The following is a 19,908-nucleotide window of genomic DNA, read 5'->3' as shown; positions in this document are numbered from 1 at the left end:
ACAGGCAAACCGGCCCATTTTCAAGGTCAAATGAGCCTCGGAGCGGGTAAACCCCCATCTTTTGCTAATTTTGGTGTGCTATAGTCCATGGATCTTTTGGTGATCCAGATTTTTGACGTCATTTTTGTCAAACTATTTCGTAGACGTCTGTCAAGACCTTAGCTATGAAGTCGGTTGGTCTCGATGGGGAAACTAGCCCATTTTCAAGGTCAAATGAGCAACGGAGCGGGTAAACCCCCCATTTTGCAGATTTTCGTTTGCTATAGTCCATGGATCTTTTGGTGATCCAGATTTTCGATGTCATTTTTACGAACTTTTTCGTGGACATCCATCAAGACCCTAGCTATGGAGCCGCTTGGCCCAGATGGGAAAACCTGCCTATTTTCAAGGTCAAACGATCCCCGGAGTGGATAAACCCCCCATTTTGCCTATTTTGGTGTGCTATAGTCCATGAATCTTTTGGTGATCTAGATTTCCGATGTCATTTTTGTTGAAATATTTCATGGACATTCGTCAAGACCGTAGATATAGACTCGGTTGGTTTCGACAGGAAAATCGGCCCATTTCTAAGGTCAAACGATCCCTGGAGCGGGTAAACCCCATGTTCTGGCGATATTCGTGTAGTATAGTCCATGGATCTTTTGGTGTTCCAAATTTTTGATGTCATTTTTACCGAAATATTTCGTGGATGTTCGTTAAGACCTTAGCTATGGAGCCAATTGGTTCAGACAGGTAAACCGGCCCATTCTAAAGGTCAAACTAACCCCGGAGCGGGTAAACCCCCCGTTTTGCCAATTTTGTGTGCGATAGTCCATGCATCTTTTGGTGATCCAGATTTCCGATGTCATTTTTGGTGAACCTTTTTGTGGACGTCCGTGAAGACCTTAGCTATGGAAACGATTGGTCCTAATGAGAAAACCGACCCATTTTCAAGTTCAAACGAACTCCGAAGCAGGTAGAACCCCCATTTTGCCAATTTTCGTGTGTTATAATCCATGGATCTTTTGGTGATCCAGATTTCTGATGTCATTTTTACCGAAATATTTCGTGGACGTCCATCCAGACTTGAGCTATGAAGTCGGTTGGTCTCGACAGGAAAACAGACCAATTTTCAAGGTCAAATGATCCCCGGATTGGGTAAACCCCCATTTTGCCAATTTTTTTGAGCTATAGGCCATGGATCTTTTGGTGATCGAGATTTACGACGTTATTTTTGCCAAAAAAATTTGTGGATGTCTATCAAGACCTTAGCTATGGAGCTTGTTGGTCCCGATGGGAAAATCGACCCATTTTCAAGGTCAAACAATCCCCGGAGAGGGTAAGCTGCCCGTTTTACTGATTTTCGTATGCTATAGTCCATGGATCTTTTGGTGAACTAGATCTCCGACGTCATTTTTACCAAAAAATCTCATGGTCATCCGTAAAGACTGTATCTATGGAGTCGGTTGGTTTCGATAGGTAAACCGGCCATTTTAAATATCAAACGAACCCCGGATTGGGTAAACCCCCCGTTTTGCCAATTTTTGTGTGCTATTGGCCATGGATCTTTTGCTGATCCAGATCTCCGACGTCAATTTTGCCAAAAATTTTCATCGACGTCCTTCAAGACCTTAGATTTTGAACTGGTTGGTCCCGACGGGTAAAACGGACTATTTTCAAGGTCAAAAGATCCCCAGAGCAGGTAAACTCCCCGTTTTGCTAATTTTTGTGTGCTAGTCGATGAATCAAACTTTGGTCATCTGGATTTCCGATGTCATTTTTGCCAATTTTTTTTGTGGAACTCCATCAAGACCTTAGCTATAGAGACGGTTGGTCTAGACAGGCAAACCAGCCCATTGTGAAGGTCAAAGGAGACCTGTAGTGGGTAAATCCCCCGTTTTGCCAATTTTTGTGTGCTATAGTCCATGGATCTTTTGGTGATCCAAATTTCCGATGTCATTTTTGCCAAAATTTTCATGGACGTCCGTTAAGACCTTAGCTATGGAGTCGGTTGGTCCCGACGGGCAAATCGGTCCATTTTCAAGGTGAAATAACCCCGAAGCTGGTAAACCACACGTTTTGCCGAATTTCGTGTGCTATATTGTGTGGATCTTTTGGAGATCTGGATTTCCGACGTAATTTTTGCCAAAATTATTCGTGGACGTCCATCAAGACCTTTGCTTGGAGCTGGTTGGTCCCGAAGGGCAAACCGTCCCATTTTCAAGGTCAAACTAGCGTCAGAGCGGGTAAAACCCTCATTTTACCGATTTTCGAGTGCTATACTCCATGGATCTTTTGGGTGATCCGAATTTCTGATTTCATTTTTGCAAAAAGTTTTCGTGGATGTCCGTCATGACTTTAGCTATAGAGTCGGTTGGTCCAGCCGGGAAAAGTGGCCCATTTTCATTGTCAAATGATCCCCAAAGCGGGTAAACCCCTCGTTTTTCCAATTTTTGTGTGTTATCGTCCATGGGTCTTTTGATGATCCGGATTTTCGATGTCATTTTTGGCGAACCATTTTGTGGACGTCCGTCAAGACCTTAGCTATGGAACCAGTTGGTCCCGATGGGAAAACTGATCCATTTTCAAAGTCAAACGAACCTCGAAGCAGGTAAACCCCCCGTTTTGCCGATTTTTGTGTGTTATATAATCCAAGGATCTTTTGGTGAACTAGATTTGCAACGTCATTTTTGCCAAAAAATTTTGTGGACTTTCGTAAAGACCATAGTTATTGAGCCTGTTGGTCCAGATAGGCAAACCGGCCCATTTTAAAGGTCAAATGAACCCCGTAGCATGTAAACCCCCTTTTTGTTGAATTCTGACTTTATTTTTGCCGAAATTTTTCATAGTCCATGGAATTTTTCATAGTCCATGGAATTTCATAGTCCATGGAATTTTTGGTGAATTCTGACTTTATTTTTGCCGAAATTTTTCGTGGACATCCTTCAAGACCTTCGCTATGGAGGCGGTTGGTCCCGATGGGTAAACCAACCCATTTTCAAGGTCAAATGATCCCATGAGCGGGAAAACCCCCCGTTTTGCCAATTGTCGTGTGCTATAGTTCATGGATCTTTTGGTGATCCGGATTTCCGACTTCATTTTTGCCAAAAAATTTTGTGGACGTCCGTCAAAACCTTAGCTATGGAGCCGATTGGTCCCGATGGTAAAACCGGGCCATTTTCAAGGTGAAACGATTCTCGGAGTGGGTAAACCCCACCGTTTTGCCAATTTTCATAGGCTATAGTCCTTGGATCTTTGGGTGATCTGGATTTTCGATGTCATTCTTGCCAAAAAATTTTGTGGACATCCGTCAAAACCTTAGGTTTGGAGCTGATTGGTCCCGATGGGAAAATCGGCCCATTTTCAAGGTCAATCGATCCCCAGAGTGGGTAAACCCCCTCCCCTTTTTCCAATTTTCGTGCTTTATATTCCATGGATCTTTTGGAGAGCTGAATTTTCGACGTCATTTTGCCAAAAAAATTTTGTGGACGTTCTTCATGACGTAAGCTATGGAGCCAATAGGTCCCGATGGGCAAACTGGTCCATTAACAAGGTCAAACAAGCCCCAGAGCGGGTAAACCCCTCGTTTTGTCAATTTTCTTGTGCTATAATCCATGGAACTTTTGGTAATCTGGATTTTTGATGTTTTTTTTTGCTGAAATTATTCATGGACGTCTGTGAAGACCTTGTCTATGGAGTCGGTTCATCCCGATTGGTAAACCGGCCCATTGTCAAGGTCAAACGATCCCCAGAGAGGGTAAACCCCCTAGTTTTGCTGATTTTGTTGTGCTATAGTCGATGGATATTTTGGTGATACAAATTTCTAATGTCATTTTTGCTGAAAATTTTCGTGGACTTCCTTCAAGACCTTAGCTTTGGAGCCGGTTGTTGTCGACGAGCAAACCGGCCCATTTTCAATGTTAAATGAGCCTCAGAGCGGGTAAACCTCTCATTTTGCCGATTATCGTGTGCTATAGTCCATAGATCTATTGGTGATCTGGATTTCTGACGTCATCTTTGCCAAATTTATCATGGATGTCCGTCAAGACCTTCTGGTGCAGATTGCTCCTGACGGGAAAGCGGTTCATTTTCAAGGTCAAATGAACCATTATGCCCATTTTCGTACGCTATAGTCCATGGATATTTTGGTGATCCAGATTTTCAACGTCATTTTTGCCAAATATTTTCATGGACGTCCGTCAATTCCATTGCTATGAAGTCGGTTGGTCAAGATGAGCAAATCGGCCAATTGTCAAAGTCAAACAAGTCACGGAGCGGGTAAACCCCCTGTTTAGCTGATTTTCGTGGGCTATATTCCATAGATCCTTTGGAGATCTAGATTTCTGACGTTATTTCTGCCAAAAGTATTTGTGGACTTTCGTCAAGACCTTAGCTCTGGATCCGGTTCATTCCTACAGGCAAACCAGCTCATTTTCAAAGTCAAATGATCCCTGGAGTGGGTAAAGCCCCCGTTTTGTCAATTTTTGTGTGCTATAGTCGATGGATCTTTAGGTGATCTGATTTTTGAAGTCGTTTTTGCCGAAATTTTTGGTGGAAGTCCATCAAGACCTTAGCTATGGAGCCAGTTGGTCACAATGGTCAACCATGGCAATTTTCAAGGTCAAACGATCCTCGGAGCGGGTAAACCCCTGTTTTACCAATTTTCTTATGCTATATAGTCCATGGATCTTTTGGTAATCTGGATTTTCGATATCATTTTTGCCAAAAAATTTCCTGGACGTCAGTCAAAACCTTAGTTATGAAGTCAATTGGTCACGACGAGCAAACCGAACCATTGTCAAGGTCAAACAAGCCACGGGGCGGGTAAAACCCCCATTTCGCTTATTTTCAAGTGCTATATTTCTTGGATCTTTTGGTGATCCAGATTTCTGACATTATTTTTGCCAACATTTTCGTGGATATCCGTCAAGACCTTAGGTATGGAGCCAGTTAGTCCAGACGAGAAAATCAGCCCATTTTCATGGCCTAATGATCCCCGGAGCGGGTATAACCCTCGTTTTGCCGATTTTCGTGTGCTATAGTTCTTGGATATTTTGGTGATCTGGATTTCTAACGTCATTTTTGCCGAAATTTTTTGTGCACGTCCATCAACACCTTAGCTAGGGAGCTGGTTGGTCCCGATGGGAAAACAGGCCTGTTTTCAAGGTCAAATAAACCCGGAGCGGATAAACCCCCTGTTTTGCTGATTTTCATGTGTTATATTCCATGCATCTTTTGGTGATCCAGATTTATGACGTCATTTTTACCGAAAGTTTTCAGGGACTTCCATCAAGACCTTAGCTATAAAGTCGTTGGTCCCGACGGGGAAACCAACCCGTTGTCAAGGTAAAACGACCCCAGATCAGGTAAACTCCCCGTTTTGCAAATTTTTGCCGAAATGGACGTCCACCAAAACCTTAGCTATAGAGCCGGTTGGTCCCGACGGGAAAAGAAGCCCGTTTTCAAGGTCAAACGAACCCCGGGTAAATCGGCCCATTATAAAGGTCAAACAATCTCCGGAGTGGATAAACCCACTAATTTGCCAATTTTCGTGTATTATAGTCCATGGATCTTTCGGTGATCCAGATTTTGACGTCATATTTGCCAAAATATTTCGTGGACGTCTCTCAAGGCCTTAGCTATGGAGCCGATTGGTCTCGATGATCAAAGCATCCCATTTCCAAGGCCAAACGATCCCCGGAGCGGGTAAACCCACCATTCTGTCGATTCTAGTGTGCTATAGTCCATAGATCTTTTGGAGATCCGAATTTTCGACGTCATTTTTATTAGATTTTTTGTGGGCATCTGTCAAGAGCTTAGTTAAGGAGTCGATTGGTCTTGACGTGTAAACCAGCCTATTTTCAAGGTAAACGATCCCCGAAGCGGCTAAACCTCATGTTTTGGCAATTTTTGTGTGCATAGTACATGGATCTTTTGGTGATCCAGATTTTCGACATCATTTTTGCCTAAATTTTTCCTGGACATCCGTCAAGACCTTAGCTATGGAGGCGGTTGGTCCCGACGGGAAAACCTCCCTATTTTAAAGGTCAAATGAGCAACGGAGCAGGTAAACCCCCAATTTTGCCGATTTTAATGTGCTATAGTCCATGGATCTTTTGGTGATTCATATTTCCAACTTCATTTTTACCGAACTTTTTCGTGGACTTCCGTTAAGACCTTAGTGATGGATCTAGTAGGTCCCTACAGGCAAACTGGCTGATTTTCAAGGTCAAACGAACCCCGAAGTGGGTAAACCCCCCATTTTGCCAATTTTCGTGTGCTATACCATGGATCTTTTGGCTGAAATTTTTTGTGGACGTCCATCAAGAACTTAGCTATGGAACCGGTTACTTCTAGGGGAAAACCGGCCCATTTTCAAGGTCAAACGAACCCTGGAGCTGGTAAAAACCCCATTTTGCTGATATTCGTGTTCTATATTCCATGGATCTTTTGGTGATGTAAATTTCCGACATCATTTTTGTTGAAATTTTTCTTTGATGTTCGTCAAGACCTTAGCTATAAAGTCGTTGGTCCCGACGGGCAAATCAACCTATTTTCAAAGCAAAACGACCCCCAGATTAGGTAAACCCCCCGTTTTGCCAACTTTAGTGTTCTATAGTCCAAGGATCTTTTGGTGATTCAAATTTCCGACCTCAGTTTTGCCATAAATTTTCTTGGATGTCCGTCAAGACCTTAGCTATGGACTAGGTTGGTCCCGACGGGTAAATCGGCCCATTTTCAAGGTGAAACGAACCCCGGAGCGGATAAACCCACAGTTTTGTCGATATTTTGCTGATCTAGATTTCCGGCATCATTTTTACTGAAATTTTTCATGGATGTCCATCAAGACCTTAGCTATAAAGTCAATTAGTCCCGAAGGGAAACGAACCCATTTTCTAGGTAAACGGACCCCAGAGCAGGTAAACCACCCGTTTTGCCAATTTTTGTATTGTTATAGTGCATGGATCTTTTGGTGATCCAGATTTCTAACGTGTACGTCCGTCAAGACCTTAGCTATGGAGTCGGTTGGTCCCAACGGGTAAACTAGCCCATTATAAAGGTCAAATGATCCCCGAAACGGATAAACCCACTATTTTACCGATTTTCGAATACTATAGTCCATGGATATTTTGGTGATCCAGATTTGCGATGACATTTTTGCTGAAGTTTTCGTGGACGTTCGTCAAGACCTCTCATATGGACCCGGTTGGTCTCGAACGGTAAACCGGCCTATTCAAACAATTCCCAGAGTGGGTAAACCCCCCCACCCCTCTTTTGCCAATTTTTTTGTGCTATAGTCCTTGGTTCTTTTGGTGATCCGGATTTCTGACGTAATTTTTACGAAAAAATTTTCTAGGCGCCCATCAAGACCTTACCTATGGAGCCAGTTGGTCCTGACGGGAAAACAGTCTTGTCTTCAAGGTCAAATTAACCCCGAAGCCGGTAAACCACCCGTTTGGCTGATTTTTGTGTGCTATAGTACATGGGTCTTTTGGTGATATAGATTTGCGACGTCAATTTTGTCGAAATATTTCGATGGGCACTCCATCTCATTTTCAATGTAAAATGAACCCCAGAGCAGTTAAAGCCCCCGTTTTGCAGATTTTCGTGTGCTATAGTCCATGGATATTTTGGTGATCTAGATTTCTGAGGTCTGTATTGGCAAACTATTTCGTGGATGTCCGACAAGACATTAACTATGGAGCCGATTGGTCTCGATGCGTAAACCGGCACGTTTTCAACGTCAAACGATCCCCAAAGCGGATAAACCCCATGTTTTGCCAATTTTCGTGTGCTATAGTACATGGATGTTTTGGTGATCCAAATTTCCCACATCATTTTTGCCAAAAGTTTTTCTGGACATCCGTCAAGACCTTAGCTATGGAGGTGGTTGGTCAAGACGGGCAAACCTGCCCATTTTCAAGGTCAAATGAGCCACGAAGCGGGTAAACCCCCGTTTTGCCGATTTTCATGTGTTAACCATGTATCTTTTGGTGATCCAGATTTCCAACATATTTTTACCAAAAATTTTCGTGGACTTCCATTAAAACCCAGGTTATGGATTTGGTTAGTCCCTACTGGAAAACCGGCTCATTGTCAAGGTCAAACGAACCCATGAGTGGGTAAACTCCCCGTTTTGCCAATTTTCGTGAGCTATAGTCCATGGATGTTTTGGTGATACAGATTTCTGATATCATTTTAATCGAAATATTTTGTGGACGTCCATCAAGACCTTAACTATGGAGTTGGTTGCTTCCGACGGGTAAACCAGCCCATTATAAAGGCCAAATGATCCCTGGAGCGGATACACCTACTATTTTGCCGATTTTCGAATACTATAGTCCATGGATATTTTGGTGATCCAGATTTGTGATGACATTTTTGCTGAAGTTTTCGTGGACGTTCATCAAGACCTCTCCAGTTGGTCTCGATCGGTAAACCGGCCTATTCAAACAATCCCCGGAGTGGGTAAACACCCCCCCCCCATTTTGCCAATTTTATTGTGCTATAGTCCTTGGTTCTTTTGGTGATCCGGATTTCTGACGTAATTTTTACCAAAAAATTTTCTGGGCGCCCATCAAGACCTTAGCTATGGAGCCAGTCGGTCTTGACGGGAAAGCAGTCTTGTCTTCAAGGTCAAATTAACCCCGAAGCAGGTAAACCACCGTTTAGATGATTTTTGTGTGCTATAGTGCATGGATCTTTTTGTGATCTAGATTTCCAATGTCAATTTTGTCGAAATATTCCGATGGGCACTCCATCCCATTTTCAATGTAAAATGAACCCAGAGCAGTTAAACCCCCCATTTTGCAAATTTTCGTGTGCTATAGTCTATGGATATTTTGGTTATCTAGATTTCCTAGGTCAGTATTGGCAAACTATTTCGTGGATGTCCGTCAAGACATTAGCTATGGAGTGGATTGGTCCCGACAGGTAAACCGGCCCATTTTCAAGGTCAAACAAGCCCCGAAGCGGAAAGACCTCCCGTTTTGCCAAATTTCATGTGCTATAGTCAATGGATCTTTTGGTGATCCAGATTTCCGATGTCATTTTTGCAACACATCCGACAAGACCTTAGATATGGAGCCGGTTGGTCCCGACGAGCAAACCGTCCAATTTTCAAGGTCAAGCAAGCCCCAGAGAGGGTAAACCCCATGTTTTGCCATTTTTCGTGTGCTATAGTCCATAAATCTTTTGGTGATCCTAATTTCCGACGTCATTTTGGCTGAAATTTTTCATGGACATCCGTCAAGACCTTAACTATGAAGGAGGTTGGTTGCGATTGGAAAACCGGCCCATTTTAAAGGTCAAACGATCTCAGAATGTTTCAACCTTCAATTTTGCCGATTTTCGTGTGCTACAGTGTATGAATCTTTTGGTGATTCAGATTTCTGATGTCATTTTTACCAAATGTTTTTGTAGATGTCCGTTAAGACCCTATCTATTGAGCCGAATGGTCCAGATGGAAAAACCGGCCCATTTTAAAGGTCAAACGAGCCCCGAAGCGATTAAACCCCCCATTTTGCCAATTTTCATATTCTATAGTCCATAGATCTTTTGGTGATCCATATTTCTGATATCATTTTTGCTGAACCTTTTCGTGGACGTCCGTCAAGACCTTAGTTATGAAGTTGATTGGTCACGACGAGCAAACCGAACCATTGTCAAGGTCAAAAAAGCCACGGACCGGGTAAAATCCCCATTTTGCTTATTTTCATGTGCTATATTTCTTGGATCTTTTGGTGATCCAGATTTCTGACATTATTTTTGCGAAAATTTTCCCGGACATCTGCCAAGACCTTAGCTATGGAGCCAGTTAGTCCAGACGAGAATATCGGCCCATTTTCACAGTCTAATGATCCCCGGAGCGGGTATAACCCCCGTTTTGCCAATTTTCGTGTGCTATAGTTCGTGGATATTTTGGTGATTTGGATTTCTAATGTCATTTTTGCCCAAATTTTTTGTGCACGTCCATCAACACCTTAGCTAGGGAGCCGATTGGTCCCGATGGGAAAACAGGCCTGTTTTCAAGGTCAAACAAACCCGGAGCGGGTAAACCCCCCGTTTTGCTGATTTTCGTGTGCTATATTCTATGCATCTTTTGGTGATCCAGATTTATGACGTCATTTTTACCGAAAATTTTCATAAACTTCCGTCAAGACCTTAGCTATAAAGTTGTTGGTCCCGATGGGGAAACCAACCCATTTTCAAGGTAAAACGACCCCAGATCAGGTAAACCCCCCGTTTTGCAAATTATTGCCGAAATGGACGTCCATCCAGACCTTAGCTATGGAGCCAGTTGGTCCCGACGGGAAAACAAGACCGTTTTCAAGGTCAATTGAACCCCGGAGCAGGTGAACCCCCTATTTTGCCGATTTTCGTGTGCTATAGTCCATGGATCTTTTGGTAATTTAGATTTTCGACGTCAGTTTTGCCAAAAAATTTCATGGACGTTCGTCTAGACCTTAGCTATGGAGTCGGTTGGTTCCGATGGGTAAACCGGCCCATTATGAAGGTCAAACAATCTCCGGAGTGGATAAATCCACTAATTTGCCAATTTTCGTGTATTATAGTCCATGGATCTTTCGGTGATCCAGATTTTGACGTCATATTTGCCAAAATATTTTGTGGACGTCTGTCAAGACCTTAGCTATAAAGCCGATTAGTCCCGATGATCAAGCCATCCCATTTCCAAGGTCAAACGATCCCTGGAGCGGATAAACCTCATGTTTTGGCAATTTTTGTGTGCTATAGTACATGGATCTTTTGGTGATCCAGATTTTCGACATCATTTTCGCCTAAATTTTTCCTGGACATCCGTCAAGACCTTAGCTATGGAGGTGGTTGGTCCTGACGGGCAAACCAACCCATTTTCAAGGTGAAATGAGCCCCGGAGCAGTTAACCCCCCGTTTTGCCGATTTTCGTGTGCTATAGTTCGTGGATCTTTTTGTGATTCGGATTTTCGATGTCATTTTTACCAAAAAAATTTGTGGACGTCCGTCTAGACCTTATATATGTAGCTGGTTGGTCCCAATGGGTAAACCCACCATTTTAAAGGTCAAACGAGCCTCTGAGCGGGTAAAGCCCCTATTTTGCTGATTTTCGTGTGCTATAGTCCATAGATCTTTTGGTGATCCGAATTTCTTTCGTCATTTTTGCCAAATTTTTTGTGGACGTCCGTCAAGACATTAGCTATGGAGCCGGTTGGTCCGGACGGGTAAAACAACCATTTCAAATGATCCTCTGACCGAGTAAACCCCCCGTTTGGCCGATTTTCGTGTGCAATAAGTCCATGGATCTTTTGGTGATACGGATTTCCGACGTCTTTTTTGCCAAATTTTTTCTTTAAAGTCTGTCAAAACCTTAGCTATGGAGTCGATTGGTCGTGACGGGAAAATCGGCCCATTTTCAAGGTCACACCCCTATTTTGCCAATTTTTGTGTGCTCTAGTCCATGGATCTTTTGGTGATCCAGATTTTTGACACTATTTTTGCCAACATATTTCGTGGACTTCCATCAATACCTTAGCTATGGAGCCGGTTGATCCCTATGGGATAACCGATCCATTATCAAGGTCAAACGAGCCACGAAGCTGGTAAAACCCCCATTTTGCCAATTTTCATGTGTTCTAGTCCATGGATCATTTAGTTATCCAGATTTTCGACATTATTTTTGCCGAAATTTTTTGTGAATGTCCATCAAGACCTTAGATATGGAGCCGGTTGGTCCTTATGGGAAAACCGACTCATTTTCAAGGTCAAACGATCTCCGGAGTGGGTAAACCCCCATTTTGCCGATTTTCGTGTGCTATAACTCATAAATCTTTTGGTGATCTGTATTTCTAACGTCATTTTTGCCGAAATTTTTGGTGGACGTTGGTCAGGACCTTAGATATGGAGATGGTTGGTCCGGATAGGAAAACATGCCAATTTTCAATGTCAAACGATCCCCGGAGCGGGTAAACCCCCATTTTGCCGATTTTCGTGTGCTATAAGGTCATGGATCTTTTGGTGATCTGTATTTCCGACGTCATTTTTGCCAAAATTTTTGGTGGACGTCCGTCAAGACCTTAGTTATGGATCCAACTGGTCCTGACAGGAAAACCAGCTTATTTTTAAGGTAAAACGAGCCACGGAGCGGGTAAACTTCCTGTTTTGTCGAATTTTGTGTGCTATAGAACATGCATCTTTTGGTGATCCAGATTTTCGATGTCATTTTTGCTAAAATTTTTTGTGGATGTCCGTCAAGACCTTAGCTCTGGAGTCGGTTGGTCCGGATGGGTAAACCGGCCACTTTCAATGTCATACGATCCGTGAATCGAGTAAACCCCCTATTTTGCATATTTTCGTGTGCTATAAGTCCATGTAACTTTTGGTGATTCGGATTTACTATGTCATTTTTACCAATTTTTTTTGTGGATGTCCGTCAGGACCTTAGCTATTGAGTTGGTTGGTCCCGACGGGCAAACCGGGCCACTTTCAAGGTCAAACGAGCCCCAGAGCGGGTAAACTCCCCGTTTTGCCAACTTTCGTGTGCTATAGTCCATGGATGTTAAGGTGATCTAGATTTTCGATGTCATTTTTACCAAAAAATATTGTGGACATCCGTCTAGACCCTTAGCTATGGAGTCGGTTCGTTCCGACGGGTAAACCGGCCTATTATGAAGGTCAAACGAGCCCCGAAGCGATTAAACCCCCCATTTTGCCAATTTTCATATTCTATAGTCCATGGATCTTTTGGTGATCCATATTTCTGATATCATTTTTGCTGAACCTTTTCGTGGACGTCCGTCAAGATCTTAGTTATGAAGTTGATTGGTCACGACGAGCAAACCGAACATTATCAAGGTCAAAAAAGCCACAGAGCGGGTAAAATCCCCATTTTGCTTATTTTCATGTGCTATATTTCTTGGATCTTTTGGTGATCCAGATTTCTGACATTATTTTTGCGAAAATTTTCGTGGACATCTTTCAAGACCTTAGCTATTGAGTTGGTTGGTCCCGACGGGCAAACCGGCCCACTTTCAAGGTCAAACAAGCCCCAGAGCGGGTAAACTCCTCGTTTTGCCAACTTTCGTGTGCTATAGTCCATGGATCTTAAGGTGATCCAGATTTACGATGTCATTTTTACCAAAAAATTTTATGGACGTCCATTTAGGCATTAGTTATGGAGTCGGTTGGTTCCGATGGGTAAACCGGCCTATTATGAAGGTCAAACAATCTCCAGAGTGGATAAACCCACTAATTTGACAATTTTCGTGTATTATAGTCCATGGATCTTTCGGTGATCCAGATTTTGACGTCATATTTGCCAAAATATTTCGTGGACGTCTGTCAAGACCTTAGCTATGGAGCCGATTGGTCCCGATGATTAAACCATCCCATTTCCAAGGTCAAACGATCCCCGGAGCGGGTAAACCCACCATTTTGTCGATTTTCGTGTGCTATAGTCCATAGATCTTTTGGTGATCCGAATTTTCAACGTCATTTTTATTAAATTTTTTGTGGGCATCCGTCAAGAGCTTAGTGAAGTAGCCGGGTGGTCTTGACGTGTAAACCGGCCTATTTTCAAGGTCAAAAGATCCCCGGAGCGGATAAACCTCATGTTTTGGCAATTTTTGTGTGCTATAGTACATGGATCTTTTGGTGATCCAGATTTTCGACATCATTTTCGCCTAAATTTTTCCTAGACGATGTCAAGACCTTAGCTATGGAGGCGGTTGGTCCCGGCGGGAAAACCTCCCTATTTTAAAAGTCAAATGAGCCATGGAGTAGGTAAACCCCCCGTTTTGCCGATTTTAATGTGCTATAGTCCATGGATCTTTTGGTGATCCAGATTTCCAACGTCATTTTTACCGAACTTTTTCGTGGACTTCCGTTAAGACCTTAGTTATGGTTCTAGTTGGTCCCTACAAGCAAATCGGATCATTTTCAAGGTCAAACGAACCCCGAAGTGGGTAAACCCCCCGTTTTGCCAATTTTCGTGTGCTATACCATGGATCTTTTGGTGATCCAGATTTCTGACGTCATTTTGGCTGAATTTTTTTGTGGACGTCCATCAAGAACTTAGCTATGGAACCGGTTACTTCTGGTTGGAAAACCGGCCTATTTTCAAGGTCAAACGACCCTATTTTACTGATATTCGTGTTCTATATTCCATGGATCTTTTGGTGATGTAGATTTTCGGCATCATTTTTGTTGAAATTTTTCGTTGATGTTCGTCAACACCTTAGCTATAAAGTCGGGTGTCTCGACGGGCAAATCAACCAATTTCAAAGCAAAATGACCCCCAGATTAGGTAAACCCCCCGTTTTGCCAATTTTAGTGTTCTATAGTCCTTGGTGATTCAAATTTCCGACCTCAGTTTTGCCATAAATTTTCTTGGACGTCCGTTAAGACCTTAGCTATGGACTAGGTTGGTCCCGACGGGTAAATCGGCCCATTTCCAAGGTCAAACGAACCCCGGAGCGGATAAACCCACTGTTTTGCTAATTTTCTTGTACTATAGTCCATGGATCTTTTGGTGATCCACATTTCCGACGACATTTTTGCCAAAGTTTTTCATGGACGTCCAAGACTTTTTCTCTGAATCCGGTTGGTCCCGATGTGTAAACCGGACTATTTTCAAGGTCAAAAAATCCCTGGAGCGGGTAAACCCCCTATTTTGCCAATTTTTGTGTGCTATAGTCCATGGATCTTTTGGAGATCCAGAATTCCAACGTCATTTTTGTCGAAATTTATCATCGACGTCCGTCAAGACATTTTCTCCGGACCCGGTTGGTCCCGAAGCTCAAACCGGCTATTTACAAGTACCAACGATCCTCGAAGCGGGTAAACCCCCGTTTTGCCAATTTTTGTTTGCTATAGTCAATGGATCTTTTGGTGATCCAGATTTGCGACGTCATTTTTGCCAAAAGTTTTGTTGGACTTCCGTCAAGACCTTATTTATGGATCTAGTAGGTCGCTACGGGAAAACCAGCTCATTTTCAATATCAAACGATTCCCGGAGTGAGTAAACCCCCCGTTTTACCAATTTCATGTGCTATAGTCCATGGTTCTTTCCGTGATCCAGATTTCCGACCTCATTTTTGCCGAAAATATTCTTGGATGTCCATCAAGACCTTAATTATGGATATGGTTGATTTCGATGGGCAATCCATCCCATTTTCAATGTATAATGAATCCTAGAGCAGGTAAAACCCCCGTTATGCCGATTTTCGTGTGCTATAATAGTCCATGGATCTTTTGGTGATTCATATTTTCGATGTCAGTTTTGGTAAACTATTTCATGGACATTTTTCAAGACCTTAGCTATGGAGTTGGTTGGTTCCGACAGGCAAACCAGGCCATTTTCAAGGTCAAATGACCCCTGAAGCGGATAAACCCCCCGTTTTACCAATTTTCGTGTGCTATATTCCGTAGATCTTTTGGTGATCCCGATTTCTGATGTCATTTTTGCAGAACCTTTTCATAAACGTCCGAAAAGACCTTAGCTATAGAGCTGGTTGGTCGAGTCCCTGACCGTGTAAACCCCACTTTTACCAATTTTCGTGTGCTATAGTACCTAGATCTTTTGGTGATCCTAATTTTCGATGTTATTTAGGCCTATACTATTCATGGACATCCGTCAAGTCCTTAGGTCTAGAGCCGATTGGTCCCGATGTGCAAACCGGCCCATTTTCAAAGTTAAATGATCCTCGAAATATTTAAACCCTCCGTTTTGCCGATGTTTGTGTGCTATAGTGCATGGATCTTTTGGTGATACAAATTTCCAATGTCATTTTAATCAAAAATTTTCATAGACGTCCATTAAGACCTTATATATGGTGTCGGTTGGTCCAGATGGGAAAATCGGCCCATTTTAAAGGTCCAACGACCCCAAGAACGAGTAACCCCCCGTTTTGCCAATTTTCGGGTGTTATAGTCCATGGATCTTTTGGTGATCCGAATTTCCGATATCATTATTGCTGAACCTTTTCGTGGACGTCCTTCAACACCTTATCCATGGAATCGATTGGTTCTAATGGGTAAATCGGCCCATTATGAATGTCAAACGATTCTGGAGCGGATAAAACCACCAGTTTACCGATTTTCGTGTACTATAGTCCATAGATCTTTTGGTGATCCGGATTTTTGACGTCATATTTGCCGAAAAATTTTGTGGACATTTGTCCAGACCTTAGCTAAGGAGCTGGATGGTCCCGATGGGTAAACCAACCCATTTTCAAGGTCAAACGAGCCGAGGAGCGTGTAAACCCACCATTTTGCTGCTTTTCGTGTGCTATAGTCCATAGATCTTTTGGTGATCCAGATTTTCGATGTCATTTTTGTTAAATTTTTGGTTGCCATTCTTCAAGACCTTAGTTATGGAGCCGATTGGTCCTGACGTGTAAACCGGCCCATTTTCAAGGTCAAACAATCCCCAAAGCGGATAAACCCCATGTTTTGCCAATTTTTGTGTGCTATAGTACATGGATGTTTTGGTGATCCAAATTTCCCACATCATTTTTGCCGAAATTTTTCCTGGATATCCGTCAAGACCTTAGCTATGGAGGTGGTGGCCTAGATGGGCAAACCTGCCTATTTTCAAGGTTAAATGAGCCACGGAGCGGGTAAACCCCCGTTTTGCCGATTTTCATGTGTTAGCCATGTATCTTTTGGTGATCCAAATTTCCAACGTTTTTTTACCAAAAATTTTCGTGGACTTCCATTAAGACCCAAGTTATGGATCTGGTTAGTCCCTACTGGAAAATCGGCTCATTTTCAAGGTCAAACGAACCCAGGAGTGGGTAAACTCGCCGTTTTGCCAATTTTCGTGTGCTATAGTCCATGGATGTTTTGGTGATACGGATTTATGATATCATTGTAAGCGAAATATTTTGTGGACGTCCATGAAGACCTTAGCTATGGAGGTTGTTGCTTCCAATGGGAAAACCGGCCCATTTTCAAGGTCAAACGAACCCCGGAGCTGGTAAACCCCCATTTTGCTGATATTCGTGTGCTATATTCCATGGATATTTTGCTGATCTAGATTTTCGGCATCATTTTTACTTAAATTTTTCATGGATGTCCATCAAAACCTTAGCTATAAAGTCGATAAGTCCCAAAGGGAAACCAACCCATTTTCAAGGTAAAAGACCCCAGAGCAGGTAGACCCTCTGTTTTGCCAAATTTTGTGTGTTATAGTCCATGGATATTTTGGTGATCCAGATTTCCAACGTCATTTTTGCCATAAATTTTTGTGTACGTCCGTCAAGACCTTAGCTATGGAGTGGGTTGGTCCCGACGGGTAAACCAGCCCATTATAAAGGTCAAATGATCCCCGGAGTGGATAAACACACTATTTTACCAATTTTCGAATACCATAGTCCATGGATCTTTTGGTGATCCAGATTTGCGTTGACATTTTTGCTGAAGTTTTCGTGGACGTCCGTCAAGACCTCTCATTTGGACCCGATTGGTCTCGATCGGTAAACCGGCTTATTCAAACAATCCCCAGAGTGGGTAAACCCCCCCCCCCCCATTTTGCCAATTTTTGTGTGCTATAGTCCATGGTTCTTTTGGTGATCCGGATTTCTGAAGTAATTTTTACCAAAAAATTTTCTAGGCGCCCATCAAGACCTTAGCTATGGAGCCAGTTGGTCTTGACGGGAAAACGGTCTTGTCTTCAAGGTCAAATTAACCCCGAAGCAGGTAAACCACCGTTTAGATGATTTTCGTGTGCTATAGTCCATGGATCTTTTTGTGATCTAGATTTCCGAAGTCAATTTTGTCGAAATATTCCGATGGGCACTCCATCCCATTTGCAATGTAAAATGAACCCCAGAGCAGTTAAACCCCCCATTTTGCAGATTTTCGTGTGCTATAGTCCATGGATATTTTGGTGATCTAGATTTCCTAGGTCAGTATTGGCAAACTATTTTGTGGATGTCCGTCAAGACATTAGCTATGGAGTGGATTGGTCCCGACAGGTAAACCGGTCCATTTTCAAGGTCAAACGAGCCCCGAAGAGGAAAAACCTCCCGTTTTGCCAAATTTCGTGTGCTATAGTCAATGGATCTTTTGGTGATCCAGATTTTCGATGTCATTTTTGCAAAACATTTTTGTGGACATCCGACAAGACCTTAGATATGGAGCCGATTGGTCCCGACAGGCAAACCGTCCAATTTTCAAGGTCAAGCAAGCCCTTGAGAGGGTAAACCCCATGTTTTGTCGTTTTTCGTGTGCTATAGTCCATAAATATTTTGGTGATCCTAATTTCCGACGTCATTTTGGCTGAAATTTTTCATGGACATCCGTCAAGACCTTAGCTATGAAGAAGGTTTGTTGTGATGGGAAAATCGGCCCATTTTAAAGGTAAAACGATCACAGAATGTTTCAACCCTCCGTTTTGCTGATTTTCGTGTTCTACAGTGCATGAAGCTTTTGGTGATTCAGATTTCTGATGTCATTTTTACCAAAAATTTTTGTAGATGTCCATTAAGACCTTATCTATGGAGCCGAATGGTCGAGATGGGAAAACCGGCCCATTTTAAAGGTCAAACGTGCCCGAAAGCGATTAAACCCCCCATTTTGCCAATTTTCATATTCTATAGTCCATGGTTCTTTTGGTGATCAATATTTCTGATATCATTTTTGCTGAACCTTTTCGTGGACGTCTGTCAAAATCTTATTTATAAAGTTGATTGGTCACGACGAGCAAACCGAACATTGTCAAGGTCAAAAAAGCCACAGAGCGGGTAAAATCCCCATTTTGCTTATTTTCATGTGCTATATTTCTTGGATCTTTTGGTGATCCAGATTTCTGACATTATTTTTGCGAAAATTTTCGTGGACATCTGTCAAGACCTTAGCTATTGAGATGGCTGGTCCCGATGTNGATTTTCGTGTGCTATAGTCCACGGATCTTTTTGTGATCTAGATTTCCAACGTCAATTTTGTCGAAATATTTCGATGGGCACTCCATCCCATTTGCAATGTAAAATGAACCCCAGAGCAGTTAAACCCCCCATTTTGCAGATTTTCGTGTCCTATAGTCAATGGATCTTTTGGTGATCCAGATTTTCGATGTCATTTTTGCAAAACATTTTTGTGGACATCCGACAAGACCTTAGATATGGAGCCGGTTGGTCCCGACGGGCAAACCGTCTAATTTTCAAGGTCAAGCAAGCCCCTGAGAGGGTAAACCCCATGTTTTGCCATTTTTCGTGTGCTATAGTCCATAAATATTTTGGTGATCCTAATTTCCGACGTCATTTTGGCTGAAATTTTTCATGGACATCCGTCAAGACCTTAGCTATGAAGAAGGTTTGTTGTGATGGGAAAATCGGCCCATTTTAAAGGTAAAACGATCTCCGAATGTTTCAACCCTCCGTTTTGCTGATTTTCGTGTGCTACAGTGCATGAAGCTTTTGGTGATTCAGATTTCTGATGTCATTTTTACCAAAAATTTTTGTAGATGTCCATTAAGACCTTATCTATGGAGCCGAATGGTCGAGATGGGAAAACCGGCCCATTTTAAAGGTCAAACGTGCCCGAAAGCGATTAAACCCCCCATTTTGCCAATTTTCATATTCTATAGTCCATGGTTCTTTTGGTGATCAATATTTCTGATATCATTTTTGCTGAACCTTTTCGTGGACATCCGTCAAAATCTTATTTATAAAGTTGATTGGTCACGACGAGCAAACCGAACATTGTCAAGGTCAAAAAAGCCACAGAGCGGGTAAAATCCCCATTTTGCTTATTTTCATGTGCTATATTTCTTGGATCTTTTGGTGATCCAGATTTCTGACATTATTTTTGCGAAAATTTTCGTGGACATCTGTCAAGACCTTAGCTATTGAGATGGCTGGTCCCGATGTGCAAACCGGCCCACTTTCAAGGTCAAACGAGCCCAGAGCGGGTAAACTACCCGTTTTGCCAACT

This window comes from Solanum stenotomum, chromosome 11, assembly GCF_019186545.1.
Source record: "Solanum stenotomum isolate F172 chromosome 11, ASM1918654v1, whole genome shotgun sequence".
NCBI classification, from domain to species: Eukaryota; Viridiplantae; Streptophyta; class Magnoliopsida; order Solanales; family Solanaceae; genus Solanum; species Solanum stenotomum.
The sequence above is the reverse complement of the archived record's forward strand: the minus strand, read 5'-3'. Positions refer to the sequence as shown.